This window comes from Pungitius pungitius, unplaced genomic scaffold (genome assembly GCF_949316345.1).
Source record: "Pungitius pungitius unplaced genomic scaffold, fPunPun2.1 scaffold_25, whole genome shotgun sequence".
Lineage (NCBI taxonomy): Eukaryota > Metazoa > Chordata > Actinopteri > Perciformes > Gasterosteidae > Pungitius > Pungitius pungitius.
Window position 1 is genome coordinate 730,890 of NW_026909837.1, and position 19,807 is coordinate 750,696.

Sequence of the window (19,807 nt, forward strand, 5' to 3'; positions counted from 1 at the left end):
GTGGAGAGAAGCTCAACGTCAGCCTGGATTGTTTCCGCCCAGTTTCGAACTGGGGACCTTTCGCGTGTGAGGCGAACGTGATGACCACTACACCACGGAAACGGCGGATTGTTTTGCATTGGGCAATTGACCCTCTGCTCTTTGCAGATGATCTTGGTCTGACGGCTTCATCAGGAGTTGACTTTGATCACAATGAAAGAGTTTGAAGACATTTGTAAAGAGGTTGGGATGGAAGTCAGCTCCTACATACATGTACTAGGGCGTGGTTCTCAGCCAAGGAGTGGAGAAATTCTCAACGTTGGCCCGGAGTGATGTTCATCCCCAATAATACAGAATTATAGTGCATACCTCCTCTTAACCCCGGCCAGATACCTGCCAATTAAATATACTGAAAGAGTCCTCGTTAGTATAGTGGACAGTATCTCTGCTTGTCATGCAGAAGACCAGGGTTCGATTCCCTGACGGGGAGTTTCTTGTTAATAAGCCACGAATAAATCTGTTGGCTTCATCAGAGAGTTGAATTTTGCAGAAACTAGACGAGTGGTCTTTAATGACCAATCGAGAGAAGATTGTCCGCTGCAGAGTAAACCAAAAAAAAAACGATATTGTTTCCGCCCAGTTTCGAACTGGGGGCCTTCCGCGTGTGAGGCGAACGTGATGACCACTACACCACGGAAACGGCGGCTTGTTTAGCATTGGGCATATGGCCCTCTGCTCTTTGCAGATGATCTTGGTCTGACGGCTTCAACAGGAGTTGACTTTGATCACAATGAAAGAGTTTGAAGACATTTGTAAAGAGGTTGGGATGGAAGTCAGCTCCTACATACATGTACAAGGGCATGGTTCACAGCCAAGGAGTGGAGAGAAGCTCAACGTCAGCCTGGATTGTTTCCGCCCAGTTTCGAACTGGGGACCTTTCGCGTGTGAGGCGAACGTGATGACCACTACACCACGGAAACGGCGGATTGTTTTGCATTGGGCAATTGACCCTCTGCTCTTTGCAGATGATCTTGGTCTGACGGCTTCATCAGGAGTTGACTTTGATCACAATGAAAGAGTTTGAAGACATTTGTAAAGAGGTTGGGATGGAAGTCAGCTCCTACATACATGTACTAGGGCGTGGTTCTCAGCCAAGGAGTGGAGAAATTCTCAACGTTGGCCCGGAGTGATGTTCATCCCCAATAATACAGAATTATAGTGCATACCTCCTCTTAACCCCGGCCAGATACCTGCCAATTAAATATACTCAAGGAGTCCTCGTTAGTATAGTGGACAGTATCTCTGCTTGTCACGCAGAAGACCAGGGTTCGATTCCCTGACGGGGAGTTTCTTGTTAATAAGCCACGAATAAATCTGTTGGCTTCATCAGAGAGTTGAATTTTGCAGAAACTAGACGAGTGGTCTTTAATGACCAATCGAGAGAAGATTGTCCGCTGCAGAGTAAACCAAAAAAAACCCGATATTGTTTCCGCCCAGTTTCGAAATGGGGACCTTTCGCATGTGAGGCAAACGTGTTTACCACTACACCACGGAAACGGCAGGCTTGTTTGTCATTGGGCATATGGCCCTCTGCTCTTTGCAGATGATCTTGGTCTGACGGCTTCATCAGGAGTTGACTTTGATCACAATGAAAGAGTTTGAAGACATTTGTAAAGAGGTTGGGATGGAAGTCAGCTCCTACATACATGTACAAGGGCGTGGTTCACAGCCAAGGAGTGGAGAAAAGCTCAACGTCAGCCTGGAGTGTTTCCGCCCAGTTTCGAACTGGGGACCTTTCGCGTGTGAGGCGAACGTGATGACCACTACACCACGGAAACGGCGGCTTGTTTAGCATTGGGCATATGGCCCTCTGCTCTTTGCAGATGATCTTGGTCTGACGGCTTCATCAGGAGTTGACTTTGATCACAATGAAAGAGTTTGAAGACATTTGTTAAAAGGTTGGGATGGAAGTCAGCTCCTACATACATGTACTAGGGCGTGGTTCTCAGCCAAGGAGTGGAGAAATTCTCAACGTTGGCCCGGAGTGATGTTCATCCCCAATAATACAGAATTATAGTGCATACCTTCTCTTAACCCCGGCCAGATACCTGCCAATTAAATATACTCAAGGAGTCCTCGTTAGTATAGTGGACAGTATCTCTGCTTGTCACGCAGAAGACCAGGGTTCGATTCCCTGACGGGGAGTTTCTTGTTAATAAGCCACGAATAAATCTGTTGGCTTCATCAGAGAGTTGAATTTTGCAGAAACTAGACGAGTGGTCTTTAATGACCAATCGAGAGAAGATTGTCCGCTGCAGAGTAAACCAAAAAAAAACCGATATTGTTTCCGCCCAGTTTCGAACTGGGGGCCTTCCGCGTGTGAGGCGAACGTGATGACCACTACACCACGGAAACGGCGGCTTGTTTAGCATTGGGCATATGGCCCTCTGCTCTTTGCAGATGATCTTGGTCTGACGGCTTCAACAGGAGTTGACTTTGATCACAATGAAAGAGTTTGAAGACATTTGTAAAGAGGTTGGGATGGAAGTCAGCTCCTACATACATGTACAAGGGCATGGTTCACAGCCAAGGAGTGGAGAAAAGCTCAACGTCAGCCTGGATTGTTTCCGCCCAGTTTCGAACTGGGGACCTTTCGCGTGTGAGGCGAACGTGATGACCACTACACCACGGAAACGGCGGATTGTTTTGCATTGGGCAATTGACCCTCTGCTCTTTGCAGATGATCTTGGTCTGACGGCTTCATCAGGAGTTGACTTTGATCACAATGAAAGAGTTTGAAGACATTTGTAAAGAGGTTGGGATGGAAGTCAGCTCCTACATACATGTACTAGGGCGTGGTTCTCAGCCAAGGAGTGGAGAAATTCTCAACGTTGGCCCGGAGTGATGTTCATCCCCAATAATACAGAATTATAGTGCATACCTCCTCTTAACCCCGGCCAGATACCTGCCAATTAAATATACTGAAGGAGTCCTCGTTAGTATAGTGGACAGTATCTCTGCTTGTCACGCAGAAGACCAGGGTTCGATTCCCTGACGGGGAGTTTCTTGTTAATAAGCCACGAATAAATCTGTTGGCTTCATCAGAGAGTTGAATTTTGCAGAAACTAGACGAGTGGTCTTTAATGACCAATCGAGAGAAGATTGTCCGCTGCAGAGTAAACCAAAAAAAACCCGATATTGTTTCCGCCCAGTTTCGAACTGGGGGCCTTCCGCGTGTGAGGCGAACGTGATGACCACTACACCACGGAAACGGCGGCTTGTTTAGCATTGGGCATATGGCCCTCTGCTCTTTGCAGATGATCTTGGTCTGACGGCTTCAACAGGAGTTGACTTTGATCACAATGAAAGAGTTTGAAGACATTTGTAAAGAGGTTGGGATGGAAGTCAGCTCCTACATACATGTACAAGGGCATGGTTCACAGCCAAGGAGTGGAGAAAAGCTCAACGTCAGCCTGGATTGTTTCCGCCCAGTTTCGAACTGGGGACCTTTCGCGTGTGAGGCGAACGTGATGAGCACTACACCACGGAAACGGCGGATTGTTTTGCATTGGGCAATTGACCCTCTGCTCTTTGCAGATGATCTTGGTCTGACGGCTTCATCAGGAGTTGACTTTGATCACAATGAAAGAGTTTGAAGACATTTGTAAAGAGGTTGGGATGGAAGTCAGCTCCTACATACATGTACTAGGGCGTGGTTCTCAGCCAAGGAGTGGAGAAATTCTCAACGTTGGCCCGGAGTGATGTTCATCCCCAATAATACAGAATTATAGTGCATACCTCCTCTTAACCCCGGCCAGATACCTGCCAATTAAATATACTCAAGGAGTCCTCGTTAGTATAGTGGACAGTATCTCTGGTTGTCACGCAGAAGACCAGGGTTCGATTCCCTGACGGGGAGTTTCTTGTTAATAAGCCACGAATAAATCTGTTGGCTTCATCAGAGAGTTGAATTTTGCAGAAACTAGACGAGTGGTCTTTAATGACCAATCGAGAGAAGATATTCCGCTGCAGAGTAAACCAAAAAAAACCCCATATTGTTTGCGCCCAGTTTCGAACTGGGGACCTTTCGCATGTGAGGCAAACGTGATGACCACTACACCACGGAAACGGCGGCTTGTTTGTCATTGGGCATATGGCCCTCTGCTCTTTGCAGATGATCTTGGTCTGACGGCTTCATCAGGAGTTGACTTTGATCACAATGAAAGAGTTTGAAGACATTTGTTAAGAGGTTGGGATGGAAGTCAGCTCCTACATACATGTACTAGGGCGTGGTTCTCAGCCAAGGAGTGGAGAAATTCTCAACGTTGGCCCGGAGTGATGTTCATCCCCAATAATACAGAATTATAGTGCATACCTCCTCTTAACCCCGGCCAGATACCTGCCAATTAAATATACTGAAGGAGTCCTCGTTAGTATAGTGGACAGTATCTCTGCTTGTCATGCAGAAGACCAGGGTTCGATTCCCTGACGGGGAGTTTCTTGTTAATAAGCCACGAATAAATCTGTTGGCTTCATCAGAGAGTTGAATTTTGCAGAAACTAGACGAGTGGTCTTTAATGACCAATCGAGAGAAGATTGTCCGCTGCAGAGTAAACCAAAAAAAACCCGATATTGTTTCCGCCCAGTTTCGAACTGGGGGCCTTCCGCGTGTGAGGCGAACGTGATGACCACTACACCACGGAAACGGCGGCTTGTTTAGCATTGGGCATATGGCCATCTGCTCTTTGCAGATGATCTTGGTCTGACGGCTTCAACAGGAGTTGACTTTGATCACAATGAAAGAGTTTGAAGACATTTGTAAAGAGGTTGGGATGGAAGTCAGCTCCTACATACATGTACAAGGGCGTGGTTCACAGCCAAGGAGTGGAGAAAAGCTCAACGTCAGCCTGGAGTGTTTCCGCCCAGTTTCGAACTGGGGACCTTTCGCGTGTGAGGCGAACGTGATGACCACTACACCACGGAAACGGCGGCTTGTTTAGCATTGGGCATATGGCCCTCTGCTCTTTGCAGATGATCTTGGTCTGACGGCTTCATCAGGAGTTGACTTTGATCACAATGAAAGAGTTTGAAGACATTTGTTAAGAGGTTGGGATGGAAGTCAGCTCCTACATACATGTACTAGGGCGTGGTTCTCAGCCAAGGAGTGGAGAAATTCTCAACGTTGGCCCGGAGTGATGTTCATCCCCAATAATACAGAATTATAGTGCATACCTCCTCTTAACCCCGGCCAGATACCTGCCAATTAAATATACTGAAAGAGTCCTCGTTAGTATAGTGGACAGTATCTCTGCTTGTCATGCAGAAGACCAGGGTTCGATTCCCTGACGGGGAGTTTCTTGTTAATAAGCCACGAATAAATCTGTTGGCTTCATCAGAGAGTTGAATTTTGCAGAAACTAGACGAGTGGTCTTTAATGACCAATCGAGAGAAGATTGTCCGCTGCAGAGTAAACCAAAAAAAAAACGATATTGTTTCCGCCCAGTTTCGAACTGGGGGCCTTCCGCGTGTGAGGCGAACGTGATGACCACTACACCACGGAAACGGCGGCTTGTTTAGCATTGGGCATATGGCCCTCTGCTCTTTGCAGATGATCTTGGTCTGACGGCTTCAACAGGAGTTGACTTTGATCACAATGAAAGAGTTTGAAGACATTTGTAAAGAGGTTGGGATGGAAGTCAGCTCCTACATACATGTACAAGGGCATGGTTCACAGCCAAGGAGTGGAGAGAAGCTCAACGTCAGCCTGGATTGTTTCCGCCCAGTTTCGAACTGGGGACCTTTCGCGTGTGAGGCGAACGTGATGACCACTACACCACGGAAACGGCGGATTGTTTTGCATTGGGCAATTGACCCTCTGCTCTTTGCAGATGATCTTGGTCTGACGGCTTCATCAGGAGTTGACTTTGATCACAATGAAAGAGTTTGAAGACATTTGTAAAGAGGTTGGGATGGAAGTCAGCTCCTACATACATGTACTAGGGCGTGGTTCTCAGCCAAGGAGTGGAGAAATTCTCAACGTTGGCCCGGAGTGATGTTCATCCCCAATAATACAGAATTATAGTGCATACCTCCTCTTAACCCCGGCCAGATACCTGCCAATTAAATATACTCAAGGAGTCCTCGTTAGTATAGTGGACAGTATCTCTGCTTGTCACGCAGAAGACCAGGGTTCGATTCCCTGACGGGGAGTTTCTTGTTAATAAGCCACGAATAAATCTGTTGGCTTCATCAGAGAGTTGAATTTTGCAGAAACTAGACGAGTGGTCTTTAATGACCAATCGAGAGAAGATTGTCCGCTGCAGAGTAAACCAAAAAAAACCCGATATTGTTTCCGCCCAGTTTCGAAATGGGGACCTTTCGCATGTGAGGCAAACGTGTTTACCACTACACCACGGAAACGGCAGGCTTGTTTGTCATTGGGCATATGGCCCTCTGCTCTTTGCAGATGATCTTGGTCTGACGGCTTCATCAGGAGTTGACTTTGATCACAATGAAAGAGTTTGAAGACATTTGTAAAGAGGTTGGGATGGAAGTCAGCTCCTACATACATGTACAAGGGCGTGGTTCACAGCCAAGGAGTGGAGAAAAGCTCAACGTCAGCCTGGAGTGTTTCCGCCCAGTTTCGAACTGGGGACCTTTCGCGTGTGAGGCGAACGTGATGACCACTACACCACGGAAACGGCGGCTTGTTTAGCATTGGGCATATGGCCCTCTGCTCTTTGCAGATGATCTTGGTCTGACGGCTTCATCAGGAGTTGACTTTGATCACAATGAAAGAGTTTGAAGACATTTGTTAAAAGGTTGGGATGGAAGTCAGCTCCTACATACATGTACTAGGGCGTGGTTCTCAGCCAAGGAGTGGAGAAATTCTCAACGTTGGCCCGGAGTGATGTTCATCCCCAATAATACAGAATTATAGTGCATACCTTCTCTTAACCCCGGCCAGATACCTGCCAATTAAATATACTCAAGGAGTCCTCGTTAGTATAGTGGACAGTATCTCTGCTTGTCACGCAGAAGACCAGGGTTCGATTCCCTGACGGGGAGTTTCTTGTTAATAAGCCACGAATAAATCTGTTGGCTTCATCAGAGAGTTGAATTTTGCAGAAACTAGACGAGTGGTCTTTAATGACCAATCGAGAGAAGATTGTCCGCTGCAGAGTAAACCAAAAAAAAACCGATATTGTTTCCGCCCAGTTTCGAACTGGGGGCCTTCCGCGTGTGAGGCGAACGTGATGACCACTACACCACGGAAACGGCGGATTGTTTTGCATTGGGCAATTGACCCTCTGCTCTTTGCAGATGATCTTGGTCTGACGGCTTCATCAGGAGTTGACTTTGATCACAATGAAAGAGTTTGAAGACATTTGTAAAGAGGTTGGGATGGAAGTCAGCTCCTACATACATGTACTAGGGCGTGGTTCTCAGCCAAGGAGTGGAGAAATTCTCAACGTTGGCCCGGAGTGATGTTCATCCCCAATAATACAGAATTATAGTGCATACCTCCTCTTAACCCCGGCCAGATACCTGCCAATTAAATATACTGAAGGAGTCCTCGTTAGTATAGTGGACAGTATCTCTGCTTGTCACGCAGAAGACCAGGGTTCGATTCCCTGACGGGGAGTTTCTTGTTAATAAGCCACGAATAAATCTGTTGGCTTCATCAGAGAGTTGAATTTTGCAGAAACTAGACGAGTGGTCTTTAATGACCAATCGAGAGAAGATTGTCCGCTGCAGAGTAAACCAAAAAAAACCCGATATTGTTTCCGCCCAGTTTCGAACTGGGGGCCTTCCGCGTGTGAGGCGAACGTGATGACCACTACACCACGGAAACGGCGGCTTGTTTAGCATTGGGCATATGGCCCTCTGCTCTTTGCAGATGATCTTGGTCTGACGGCTTCAACAGGAGTTGACTTTGATCACAATGAAAGAGTTTGAAGACATTTGTAAAGAGGTTGGGATGGAAGTCAGCTCCTACATACATGTACAAGGGCATGGTTCACAGCCAAGGAGTGGAGAAAAGCTCAACGTCAGCCTGGATTGTTTCCGCCCAGTTTCGAACTGGGGACCTTTCGCGTGTGAGGCGAACGTGATGAGCACTACACCACGGAAACGGCGGATTGTTTTGCATTGGGCAATTGACCCTCTGCTCTTTGCAGATGATCTTGGTCTGACGGCTTCATCAGGAGTTGACTTTGATCACAATGAAAGAGTTTGAAGACATTTGTAAAGAGGTTGGGATGGAAGTCAGCTCCTACATACATGTACTAGGGCGTGGTTCTCAGCCAAGGAGTGGAGAAATTCTCAACGTTGGCCCGGAGTGATGTTCATCCCCAATAATACAGAATTATAGTGCATACCTCCTCTTAACCCCGGCCAGATACCTGCCAATTAAATATACTCAAGGAGTCCTCGTTAGTATAGTGGACAGTATCTCTGCTTGTCACGCAGAAGACCAGGGTTCGATTCCCTGACGGGGAGTTTCTTGTTAATAAGCCACGAATAAATCTGTTGGCTTCATCAGAGAGTTGAATTTTGCAGAAACTAGACGAGTGGTCTTTAATGACCAATCGAGAGAAGATTGTCCGCTGCAGAGTAAACCAAAAAAAACCCGATATTGTTTCCGCCCAGTTTCGAAATGGGGACCTTTCGCATGTGAGGCAAACGTGTTTACCACTACACCACGGAAACGGCGGCTTGTTTGTCATTGGGCATATGGCCCTCTGCTCTTTGCAGATGATCTTGGTCTGACGGCTTCATCAGGAGTTGACTTTGATCACAATGAAAGAGTTTGAAGACATTTGTAAAGAGGTTGGGATGGAAGTCAGCTCCTACATACATGTACAAGGGCGTGGTTCACAGCCAAGGAGTGGAGAAAAGCTCAACGTCAGCCTGGAGTGTTTCCGCCCAGTTTCGAACTGGGGACCTTTCGCGTGTGAGGCGAACGTGATGACCACTACACCACGGAAACGGCGGCTTGTTTAGCATTGGGCATATGGCCCTCTGCTCTTTGCAGATGATCTTGGTCTGACGGCTTCAACAGGAGTTGACTTTGATCACAATGAAAGAGTTTGAAGACATTTGTAAAGAGGTTGGGATGGAAGTCAGCTCCTACATACATGTACTAGGGCGTGATTCTCAGCCAAGGAGTGGAGTAATTCTCAACGTTGGCCAGGAGTGATGTTCATCCCCAATAATACAGAATTATAGTGCATACCTCCTCTTAACCCCGGGCAGATACCTGCCAATTAAATATACTCAAGGAGTCCTCGTTAGTATAGTGGACAGTATCTCTGCTTGTCACGCAGAAGACCAGGGTTCGATTCCCTGACGGGGAGTTTCTTGTTAATAAGACACGAATAAATCTGTTGGCTTCATCAGAGAGTTGAATTTTTCAGAAACTAGACGAGTGGTCTTTAATGACCAATCGAGAGAAGATATTCCGCTGCAGAGTAAACCAAAAAAAACCCGATATTGTTTCCGCCCAGTTTCGAACTGGGGGCCTTCCGCGTGTGAGGCGAACGTGATGACCACTACACCACGGAAACGGCGGCTTGTTTAGCATTGGGCATATGGCCCTCTGCTCTTTGCAGATGATCTTGGTCTGACGGCTTCATCAGGAGTTGACTTTGATCACAATGAAAGAGTTTGAAGACATTTGTAAAGAGGTTGGGATGGAAGTCAGCTCCTACATACATGTACAAGGGCGTGGTTCACAGCCAAGGAGTGGAGAAAAGCTCAACGTCAGCCTGGAGTGTTTCCGCCCAGTTTCGAACTGGGGACCTTTCGCGTGTGAGGCGAACGTGATGACCACTACACCACGGAAACGGCGGCTTGTTTAGCATTGGGCATATGGCCCTCTGCTCTTTGCAGATGATCTTGGTCTGACGGCTTCATCAGGAGTTGACTTTGATCACAATGAAAGAGTTTGAAGACATTTGTAAAGAGGTTGGGATGGAAGTCAGCTCCTACATACATGTACAAGGGCATGGTTCACAGCCAAGGAGTGGAGAAAAGCTCAACGTCAGCCTGGAGTGATGTTCATCCCCAATAATACAGAATTATAGTGCATACCTCCTCTTAACCCCGGCCAGATACCTGCCAATTAAATATACTCAAGGAGTCCTCGTTAGTATAGTGGACAGTATCTCTGCTTGTCACGCAGAAGACCAGGGTTCGATTCCCTGACGGGGAGTTTCTTGTTAATAAGCCACGAATAAATCTGTTGGCTTCATCAGAGAGTTGAATTTTGCAGAAACTAGACGAGTGGTCTTTGATGACCAATCGAGAGAAGATATTCCGCTGCAGAGTAAACCAAAAAAAAACCGATATTGTTTCCGCCCAGTTTCGAACTGGGGACCTTTCGCGTGTGAGGCGAACGTGATGACCACTACACCACGGAAACGGCGGCTTGTTTGGCATTGGGCATATGGCCCTCTGCTCTTTGCAGATGATCTTGGTCTGACGGCTTCATCAGGAGTTGACTTTGATCACAATGAAAGAGTTTGAAGACATTTGTAAAGAGGTTGGGATGGAAGTCAGCTCCTACATACATGTACGAGACCGTGGTTCTCAGCCAAGGAGTGGAGAAATTCTCAACGTTGGCCCGGAGTGATGTTCATCCCCAATAATACAGAATTATAGTGCATACCTCCTCTTAACCCCGGCCAGATACCTGCCAATTAAATATACTCAAGGAGTCCTCGTTAGTATAGTGGACAGTATCTCTGCTTGTCACGCAGAAGACCAGGGTTCGATTCCCTGACGGGGAGCTTCTTGTTAATAAGCCACGAATAAATCTGTTGGCTTCATCAGAGAGTTGAATTTTGCAGAAACTAGACGAGTGGTCTTTAATGACCAATCGAGAGAAGATATTCCGCTGCAGAGTAAACCAAAAAAAAAACGATATTGTTTCCGCCCAGTTTCGAACTGGGGACCTTTCGCGTGTGAGGCGAACGTGATGACCACTACACCACGAAACGGCGGCTTGTTTGGCATTGGGCATATGGCCCTCTGCTCTTTGCAGATGATCTTGGTCTGACGGCTTCATCAGGAGTTGACTTTGATCACAATGAAAGAGTTTGAAGACATTTGTAAAGAGGTTGGGATGGAAGTCAGCTCCTACATACATGTACAAGGGCGTGGTTCTCAGCCAAGGAGTGGAGAAAAGCTCAACGTCAGCCTGGAGTGTTTCCGCCCAGTTTCGAACTGGGGACCTTTCGCGTGTGAGGCGAACGTGATGACCACTACACCACGGAAACGGCGGCTTGTTTTGCATTGGGCATATGGCCCTCTGCTCTTTGCAGATGATCTTGGTCTGACGGCTTCATCAGGAGTTGACTTTGATCACAATGAAAGAGTTTGAAGACATTTGTAAAGAGGTTGGGATGGAAGTCAGCTCCTACATACATGTACTAGGGCGTGATTCTCAGCCAAGGAGTGGAGTAATTCTCAACGTTGGCCAGGAGTGATGTTCATCCCCAATAATACAGAATTATAGTGCATACCTCCTCTTAACCCCGGGCAGATACCTGCCAATTAAATATACTCAAGGAGTCCTCGTTAGTATAGTGGACAGTATCTCTGCTTGTCACGCAGAAGACCAGGGTTCGATTCCCTGACGGGGAGTTTCTTGTTAATAAGACACGAATAAATCTGTTGGCTTCATCAGAGAGTTGAATTTTTCAGAAACTAGACGAGTGGTCTTTAATGACCAATCGAGAGAAGATATTCCGCTGCAGAGTAAACCAAAAAAAACCCGATATTGTTTCCGCCCAGTTTCGAACTGGGGGCCTTCCGCGTGTGAGGCGAACGTGATGACCACTACACCACGGAAACGGCGGCTTGTTTAGCATTGGGCATATGGCCCTCTGCTCTTTGCAGATGATCTTGGTCTGACGGCTTCATCAGGAGTTGACTTTGATCACAATGAAAGAGTTTGAAGACATTTGTAAAGAGGTTGGGATGGAAGTCAGCTCCTACATACATGTACAAGGGCGTGGTTCACAGCCAAGGAGTGGAGAAAAGCTCAACATCAGCCTGGAGTGTTTCCGCCCAGTTTCGAACTGGGGACCTTTCGCGTGTGAGGCGAACGTGATGACCACTACACCACGGAAACGGCGGCTTGTTTAGCATTGGGCATATGGCCCTCTGCTCTTTGCAGATGATCTTGGTCTGACGGCTTCATCAGGAGTTGACTTTGATCACAATGAAAGAGTTTGAAGACATTTGTAAAGAGGTTGGGATGGAAGTCAGCTCCTACATACATGTACAAGGGCATGGTTGACAGCCAAGGAGTGGAGAAAAGCTCAACGTCAGCCTGGATTGTTTCCGCCCAGTTTCGAACTGGGGACCTTTCGCGTGTGAGGCGAACGTGATGACCACTACACCACGGAAACGGCGGCTTGTTTTGCATTGGGCATATGGCCCTCTGCTCTTTGCAGATGATCTTGGTCTGACGGCTTCATCAGGAGTTGACTTTGATCACAATGAAAGAGTTTGAAGACATTTGTAAAGAGGTTGGGATGGAAGTCAGCTCCTACATACATGTACAAGACCGTGGTTCTCAGCCAAGGAGTGGAGAAATTCTCAACGTTGGCCCGGAGTGATGTTCATCCCCAATAATACAGAATTATAGTGCATACCTCCTCTTAACCCCGGCCAGATACCTGCCAATTAAATATACTCAAGGAGTCCTCGTTAGTATAGTGGACAGTATCTCTGCTTGTCACGCAGAAGACCAGGGTTCGATTCCCTGACGGGGAGTTTCTTGTTAATAAACCACGAATAAATCTGTTGGCTTCATCAGAGAGTTGAATTTTGCAGAAACTAGACGAGTGGTCTTTAATGACCAATCGAGAGAAGATATTCCGCTGCAGAGTAAACCAAAAAAAAACCGATATTGTTTCCGCCCAGTTTCGAACTGGGGACCTTTCGCGTGTGAGGCGAACGTGATGACCACTACACCACGGAAACGGCGGCTTGTTTGGCATTGGGCATATGGCCCTCTGCTCTTTGCAGATGATCTTGGTCTGACGGCTTCATCAGGAGTTGACTTTGATCACAATGAAAGAGTTTGAAGACATTTGTAAAGAGGTTGGGATGGAAGTCAGCTCCTACATACATGTACGAGACCGTGGTTCTCAGCCAAGGAGTGGAGAAATTCTCAACGTTGGCCCGGAGTGATGTTCATCCCCAATAATACAGAATTATAGTGCATACCTCCTCTTAACCCCGGCCAGATACCTGCCAATTAAATATACTCAAGGAGTCCTCGTTAGTATAGTGGACAGTATCTCTGCTTGTCACGCAGAAGACCAGGGTTCGATTCCCTGACGGGGAGCTTCTTGTTAATAAGCCACGAATAAATCTGTTGGCTTCATCAGAGAGTTGAATTTTGCAGAAACTAGACGAGTGGTCTTTAATGACCAATCGAGAGAAGATATTCCGCTGCAGAGTAAACCAAAAAAAAAACGATATTGTTTCCGCCCAGTTTCGAACTGGGGACCTTTCGCGTGTGAGGCGAACGTGATGACCACTACACCACGAAACAGCGGCTTGTTTGGCATTGGGCATATGGCCCTCTGCTCTTTGCAGATGATCTTGGTCTGACGGCTTCATCAGGAGTTGACTTTGATCACAATGAAAGAGTTTGAAGACATTTGTAAAGAGGTTGGGATTGAAGTCAGCTCCTACATACATGTACAAGGGCGTGGTTCTCAGCCAAGGAGTAGAGAAAAGCTCAACGTCAGCCTGGAGTGTTTCCGCCCAGTTTCGAACTGGGGACCTTTCGCGTGTGAGGCGAACGTGATGACCACTACACCACGGAAACGGCGGCTTGTTTTGCATTGGGCATATGGCCCTCTGCTCTTTGCAGATGATCTTGGTCTGACGGATTCATCAGGAGTTGACTTTGATCACAATGAAAGAGTTTGAAGACATTTGTAAAGAGGTTGGGATGGAAGTCAGCTCCTACATACATGTACTAGGGCGTGATTCTCAGCCAAGGAGTGGAGTAATTCTCAACGTTGGCCAGGAGTGATGTTCATCCCCAATAATACAGAATTATAGTGCATACCTCCTCTTAACCCCGGGCAGATACCTGCCAATTAAATATACTCAAGGAGTCCTCGTTAGTATAGTGGACAGTATCTCTGCTTGTCACGCAGAAGACCAGGGTTCGATTCCCTGACGGGGAGTTTCTTGTTAATAAGACACGAATAAATCTGTTGGCTTCATCAGAGAGTTGAATTTTGCAGAAACTAGACGAGTGGTCTTTAATGACCAATCGAGAGAAGATATTCCGCTGCAGAGTAAACCAAAAAAAACCCGATATTGTTTCCGCCCAGTTTCGAACTGGGGGCCTTCCGCGTGTGAGGCGAACGTGATGACCACTACACCACGGAAACGGCGGCTTGTTTAGCATTGGGCATATGGCCCTCTGCTCTTTGCAGATGATCTTGGTCTGACGGCTTCATCAGGAGTTGACTTTGATCACAATGAAAGAGTTTGAAGACATTTGTAAAGAGGTTGGGATGGAAGTCAGCTCCTACATACATGTACAAGGGCATGGTTCACAGCCAAGGAGTGGAGAAAAGCTCAACGTCAGCCTGGATTGTTTCCGCCCAGTTTCGAACTGGAGACCTTTCGCGTGTGAGGCGAACGTGATGACCACTACACCACGGAAACGGCGGCTTGTTTAGCATTGGGCATATGGCCCTCTGCTCTTTGCAGATGATCTTGGTCTGACGGCTTCATCAGGAGTTGACTTTGATCACAATGAAAGAGTTTGAAGACATTTGTAAAGAGGTTGGGATGGAAGTCAGCTCCTACATACATGTACAAGGGCATGGTTCACAGCCAAGGAGTGGAGAAAAGCTCAACGTCAGCCTGGATTGTTTCCGCCCAGTTTCGAACTGGGGACCTTTCGCGTGTGAGGCGAACGTGATGACCACTACACCACGGAAACGGCGGCTTGTTTTGCATTGGGCAATTGACCCTCTGCTCTTTGCAGATGATCTTGGTCTGACGGCTTCATCAGGAGTTGACTTTGATCACAATGAAAGAGTTTGAAGACATTTGTAAAGAGGTTGGGATGGAAGTCAGCTCCTACATACATGTACTAGGGCGTGGTTCTCAGCCAAGGAGTGGAGAAATTCTCAACGTTGGCCCGGAGTGATGTTCATCCCCAATAATACAGAATTATAGTGCATACCTCCTCTTAACCCCGGCCAGATACCTGCCAATTAAATATACTCAAGGAGTCCTCGTTAGTATAGTGGACAGTATCTCTGCTTGTCACGCAGAAGACCAGGGTTCGATTCCCTGACGGGGAGTTTCTTGTTAATAAGCCACGAATAAATCTGTTGGCTTCATCAGAGAGTTGAATTTTGCAGAAACTAGACGAGTGGTCTTTAATGACCAATCGAGAGAAGATTGTCCGCTGCAGAGTAAACCAAAAAAAACCCGATATTGTTTCCGCCCAGTTTCGAAATGGGGACCTTTCGCATGTGAGGCAAACGTGTTTACCACTACACCACGGAAACGGCGGCTTGTTTGTCATTGGGCATATGGCCCTCTGCTCTTTGCAGATGATCTTGGTCTGACGGCTTCATCAGGAGTTGACTTTGATCACAATGAAAGAGTTTGAAGACATTTGTAAAGAGGTTGGGATGGAAGTCAGCTCCTACATACATGTACAAGGGCGTGGTTCACAGCCAAGGAGTGGAGAAAAGCTCAACGTCAGCCTGGAGTGTTTCCGCCCAGTTTCGAACTGGGGACCTTTCGCGTGTGAGGCGAACGTGATGACCACTACACCACGGAAACGGCGGCTTGTTTAGCATTGGGCATATGGCCCTCTGCTCTTTGCAGATGATCTTGGTCTGACGGCTTCAACAGGAGTTGACTTTGATCACAATGAAAGAGTTTGAAGACATTTGTAAAGAGGTTGGGATGGAAGTCAGCTCCTACATACATGTACTAGGGCGTGATTCTCAGCCAAGGAGTGGAGTAATTCTCAACGTTGGCCAGGAGTGATGTTCATCCCCAATAATACAGAATTATAGTGCATACCTCCTCTTAACCCCGGGCAGATACCTGCCAATTAAATATACTCAAGGAGTCCTCGTTAGTATAGTGGACAGTATCTCTGCTTGTCACGCAGAAGACCAGGGTTCGATTCCCTGACGGGGAGTTTCTTGTTAATAAGACACGAATAAATCTGTTGGCTTCATCAGAGAGTTGAATTTTTCAGAAACTAGACGAGTGGTCTTTAATGACCAATCGAGAGAAGATATTCCGCTGCAGAGTAAACCAAAAAAAACCCGATATTGTTTCCGCCCAGTTTCGAACTGGGGGCCTTCCGCGTGTGAGGCGAACGTGATGACCACTACACCACGGAAACGGCGGCTTGTTTAGCATTGGGCATATGGCCCTCTGCTCTTTGCAGATGATCTTGGTCTGACGGCTTCATCAGGAGTTGACTTTGATCACAATGAAAGAGTTTGAAGACATTTGTAAAGAGGTTGGGATGGAAGTCAGCTCCTACATACATGTACAAGGGCGTGGTTCACAGCCAAGGAGTGGAGAAAAGCTCAACGTCAGCCTGGAGTGTTTCCGCCCAGTTTCGAACTGGGGACCTTTCGCGTGTGAGGCGAACGTGATGACCACTACACCACGGAAACGGCGGCTTGTTTAGCATTGGGCATATGGCCCTCTGCTCTTTGCAGATGATCTTGGTCTGACGGCTTCATCAGGAGTTGACTTTGATCACAATGAAAGAGTTTGAAGACATTTGTAAAGAGGTTGGGATGGAAGTCAGCTCCTACATACATGTACAAGGGCATGGTTCACAGCCAAGGAGTGGAGAAAAGCTCAACGTCAGCCTGGAGTGATGTTCATCCCCAATAATACAGAATTATAGTGCATTCCTCCTTACCCCGGCCAGATACCTGCCAATTAAATATACTCAAGGAGTCCTCGTTAGTATAGTGGACAGTATCTCTGCTTGTCACGCAGAAGACCAGGGTTCGATTCCCTGACGGGGAGTTTCTTGTTAATAAGCCACGAATAAATCTGTTGGCTTCATCAGAGAGTTGAATTTTGCAGAAACTAGACGAGTGGTCTTTGATGACCAATCGAGAGAAGATATTCCGCTGCAGAGTAAACCAAAAAAAAACCGATATTGTTTCCGCCCAGTTTCGAACTGGGGACCTTTCGCGTGTGAGGCGAACGTGATGACCACTACACCACGGAAACGGCGGCTTGTTTGGCATTGGGCATATGGCCCTCTGCTCTTTGCAGATGATCTTGGTCTGACGGCTTCATCAGGAGTTGACTTTGATCACAATGAAAGAGTTTGAAGACATTTGTAAAGAGGTTGGGATGGAAGTCAGCTCCTACATACATGTACGAGACCGTGGTTCTCAGCCAAGGAGTGGAGAAATTCTCAACGTTGGCCCGGAGTGATGTTCATCCCCAATAATACAGAATTATAGTGCATACCTCCTCTTAACCCCGGCCAGATACCTGCCAATTAAATATACTCAAGGAGTCCTCGTTAGTATAGTGGACAGTATCTCTGCTTGTCACGCAGAAGACCAGGGTTCGATTCCCTGACGGGGAGCTTCTTGTTAATAAGCCACGAATAAATCTGTTGGCTTCATCAGAGAGTTGAATTTTGCAGAAACTAGACGAGTGGTCTTTAATGACCAATCGAGAGAAGATATTCCGCTGCAGAGTAAACCAAAAAAAAAACGATATTGTTTCCGCCCAGTTTCGAACTGGGGACCTTTCGCGTGTGAGGCGAACGTGATGACCACTACACCACGGAAACGGCGGCTTGTTTGTCATTGGGCATATGGCCCTCTGCTCTTTGCAGATGATCTTGGTCTGACGGCTTCATCAGGAGTTGACTTTGATCACAATGAAAGAGTTTGAAGACATTTGTTAAAAGGTTGGGATGGAAGTCAGCTCCTACATACATGTACTAGGGCGTGGTTCTCAGCCAAGGAGTGGAGAAATTCTCAACGTTGGCCCGGAGTGATGTTCATCCCCAATAATACAGAATTATAGTGCATACCTTCTCTTAACCCCGGCCAGATACCTGCCAATTAAATATACTCAAGGAGTCCTCGTTAGTATAGTGGACAGTATCTCTGCTTGTCACGCAGAAGACCAGGGTTCGATTCCCTGACGGGGAGTTTCTTGTTAATAAGCCACGAATAAATCTGTTGGCTTCATCAGAGAGTTGAATTTTGCAGAAACTAGACGAGTGGTCTTTAATGACCAATCGAGAGAAGATTGTCCGCTGCAGAGTAAACCAAAAAAAAACCGATATTGTTTCCGCCCAGTTTCGAACTGGGGGCCTTCCGCGTGTGAGGCGAACGTGATGACCACTACACCACGGAAACGGCGGCTTGTTTAGCATTGGGCATATGGCCCTCTGCTCTTTGCAGATGATCTTGGTCTGACGGCTTCAACAGGAGTTGACTTTGATCACAATGAAAGAGTTTGAAGACATTTGTTAAAAGGTTGGGATGGAAGTCAGCTCCTACATACATGTACTAGGGCGTGGTTCTCAGCCAAGGAGTGGAGAAATTCTCAACGTTGGCCCGGAGTGATGTTCATCCCCAATAATACAGAATTATAGTGCATACCTCCTCTTAACCCCGGCCAGATACCTGCCAATTAAATATACTCAAGGAGTCCTCGTTAGTATAGTGGACAGTATCTCTGCTTGTCACGCAGAAGACCAGGGTTCGATTCCCTGACGGGGAGCTTCTTGTTAATAAGCCACGAATAAATCTGTTGGCTTCATCAGAGAGTTGAATTTTGCAGAAACTAGACGAGTGGTCTTTAATGACCAATCGAGAGAAGATATTCCGCTGCAGAGTAAACCAAAAAAAAAACGATATTGTTTCCGCCCAGTTTCGAACTGGGGACCTTTCGCGTGTGAGGCGAACGTGATGACCACTACACCACGGAAACGGCGGCTTGTTTGTCATTGGGCATATGGCCCTCTGCTCTTTGCAGATGATCTTGGTCTGACGGCTTCATCAGGAGTTGACTTTGATCACAATGAAAGAGTTTGAAGACATTTGTTAAAAGGTTGGGATGGAAGTCAGCTCCTACATACATGTACTAGGGCGTGGTTCTCAGCCAAGGAGTGGAGAAATTCTCAACGTTGGCCCGGAGTGATGTTCATCCCCAATAATACAGAATTATAGTGCATACCTTCTCTTAACCCCGGCCAGATACCTGCCAATTAAATATACTCAAGGAGTCCTCGTTAGTATAGTGGACAGTATCTCTGCTTGTCACGCAGAAGACCAGGGTTCGATTCCCTGACGGGGAGTTTCTTGTTAATAAGCCACGAATAAATCTGTTGGCTTCATCAGAGAGTTGAATTTTGCAGAAACTAGACGAGTGGTCTTTAATGACCAATCGAGAGAAGATTGTCCGCTGCAGAGTAAACCAAAAAAAAACCGATATTGTTTCCGCCCAGTTTCGAACTGGGGGCCTTCCGCGTGTGAGGCGAACGTGATGACCACTACACCACGGAAACGGCGGCTTGTTTAGCATTGGGCATATGGCCCTCTGCTCTTTGCAGATGATCTTGGTCTGACGGCTTCAACAGGAGTTGACTTTGATCACAATGAAAGAGTTTGAAGACATTTGTAAAGAGGTTGGGATGGAAGTCAGCTCCTACATACATGTACAAGGGCATGGTTCACAGCCAAGGAGTGGAGAAAAGCTCAACGTCAGCCTGGATTGTTTCCGCCCAGTTTCGAACTGGGGACCTTTCGCG

The 19,807-nt window shown here is 47.0% G+C and overlaps 9 non-coding genes across 9 annotated transcripts; all 9 read left to right on the forward strand.

Annotated features, from left to right (window-relative positions):
• The first annotated feature begins 13,270 nt into the window (after positions 1-13,270).
• trnad-guc (transfer RNA aspartic acid (anticodon GUC)) lies at positions 13,271-13,342 on the forward strand. The gene has a single exon. It is a non-coding gene; the product is annotated as a tRNA-Asp (tRNA).
• A 784-nt stretch (positions 13,343-14,126) lies between these two features.
• trnad-guc (transfer RNA aspartic acid (anticodon GUC)) lies at positions 14,127-14,198 on the forward strand. Its single transcript has one exon. It is a non-coding gene; the product is annotated as a tRNA-Asp (tRNA).
• A 1,065-nt stretch (positions 14,199-15,263) lies between these two features.
• trnad-guc (transfer RNA aspartic acid (anticodon GUC)) lies at positions 15,264-15,335 on the forward strand. The gene has a single exon. It is a non-coding gene; the product is annotated as a tRNA-Asp (tRNA).
• Positions 15,336-16,120: 785 nt separating this feature from the next.
• On the forward strand, positions 16,121-16,192 carry trnad-guc (transfer RNA aspartic acid (anticodon GUC)). Its single transcript has one exon. It is a non-coding gene; the product is annotated as a tRNA-Asp (tRNA).
• A 782-nt stretch (positions 16,193-16,974) lies between these two features.
• trnad-guc (transfer RNA aspartic acid (anticodon GUC)) lies at positions 16,975-17,046 on the forward strand. The gene has a single exon. It is a non-coding gene; the product is annotated as a tRNA-Asp (tRNA).
• Positions 17,047-17,551: 505 nt separating this feature from the next.
• Positions 17,552-17,623, forward strand: trnad-guc (transfer RNA aspartic acid (anticodon GUC)). The gene has a single exon. It is a non-coding gene; the product is annotated as a tRNA-Asp (tRNA).
• Positions 17,624-18,128: 505 nt separating this feature from the next.
• trnad-guc (transfer RNA aspartic acid (anticodon GUC)) lies at positions 18,129-18,200 on the forward strand. Its single transcript has one exon. It is a non-coding gene; the product is annotated as a tRNA-Asp (tRNA).
• A 505-nt stretch (positions 18,201-18,705) lies between these two features.
• On the forward strand, positions 18,706-18,777 carry trnad-guc (transfer RNA aspartic acid (anticodon GUC)). The gene has a single exon. It is a non-coding gene; the product is annotated as a tRNA-Asp (tRNA).
• Positions 18,778-19,282: 505 nt separating this feature from the next.
• trnad-guc (transfer RNA aspartic acid (anticodon GUC)) lies at positions 19,283-19,354 on the forward strand. Its single transcript has one exon. It is a non-coding gene; the product is annotated as a tRNA-Asp (tRNA).
• The last annotated feature ends 453 nt before the right edge of the window (positions 19,355-19,807 follow it).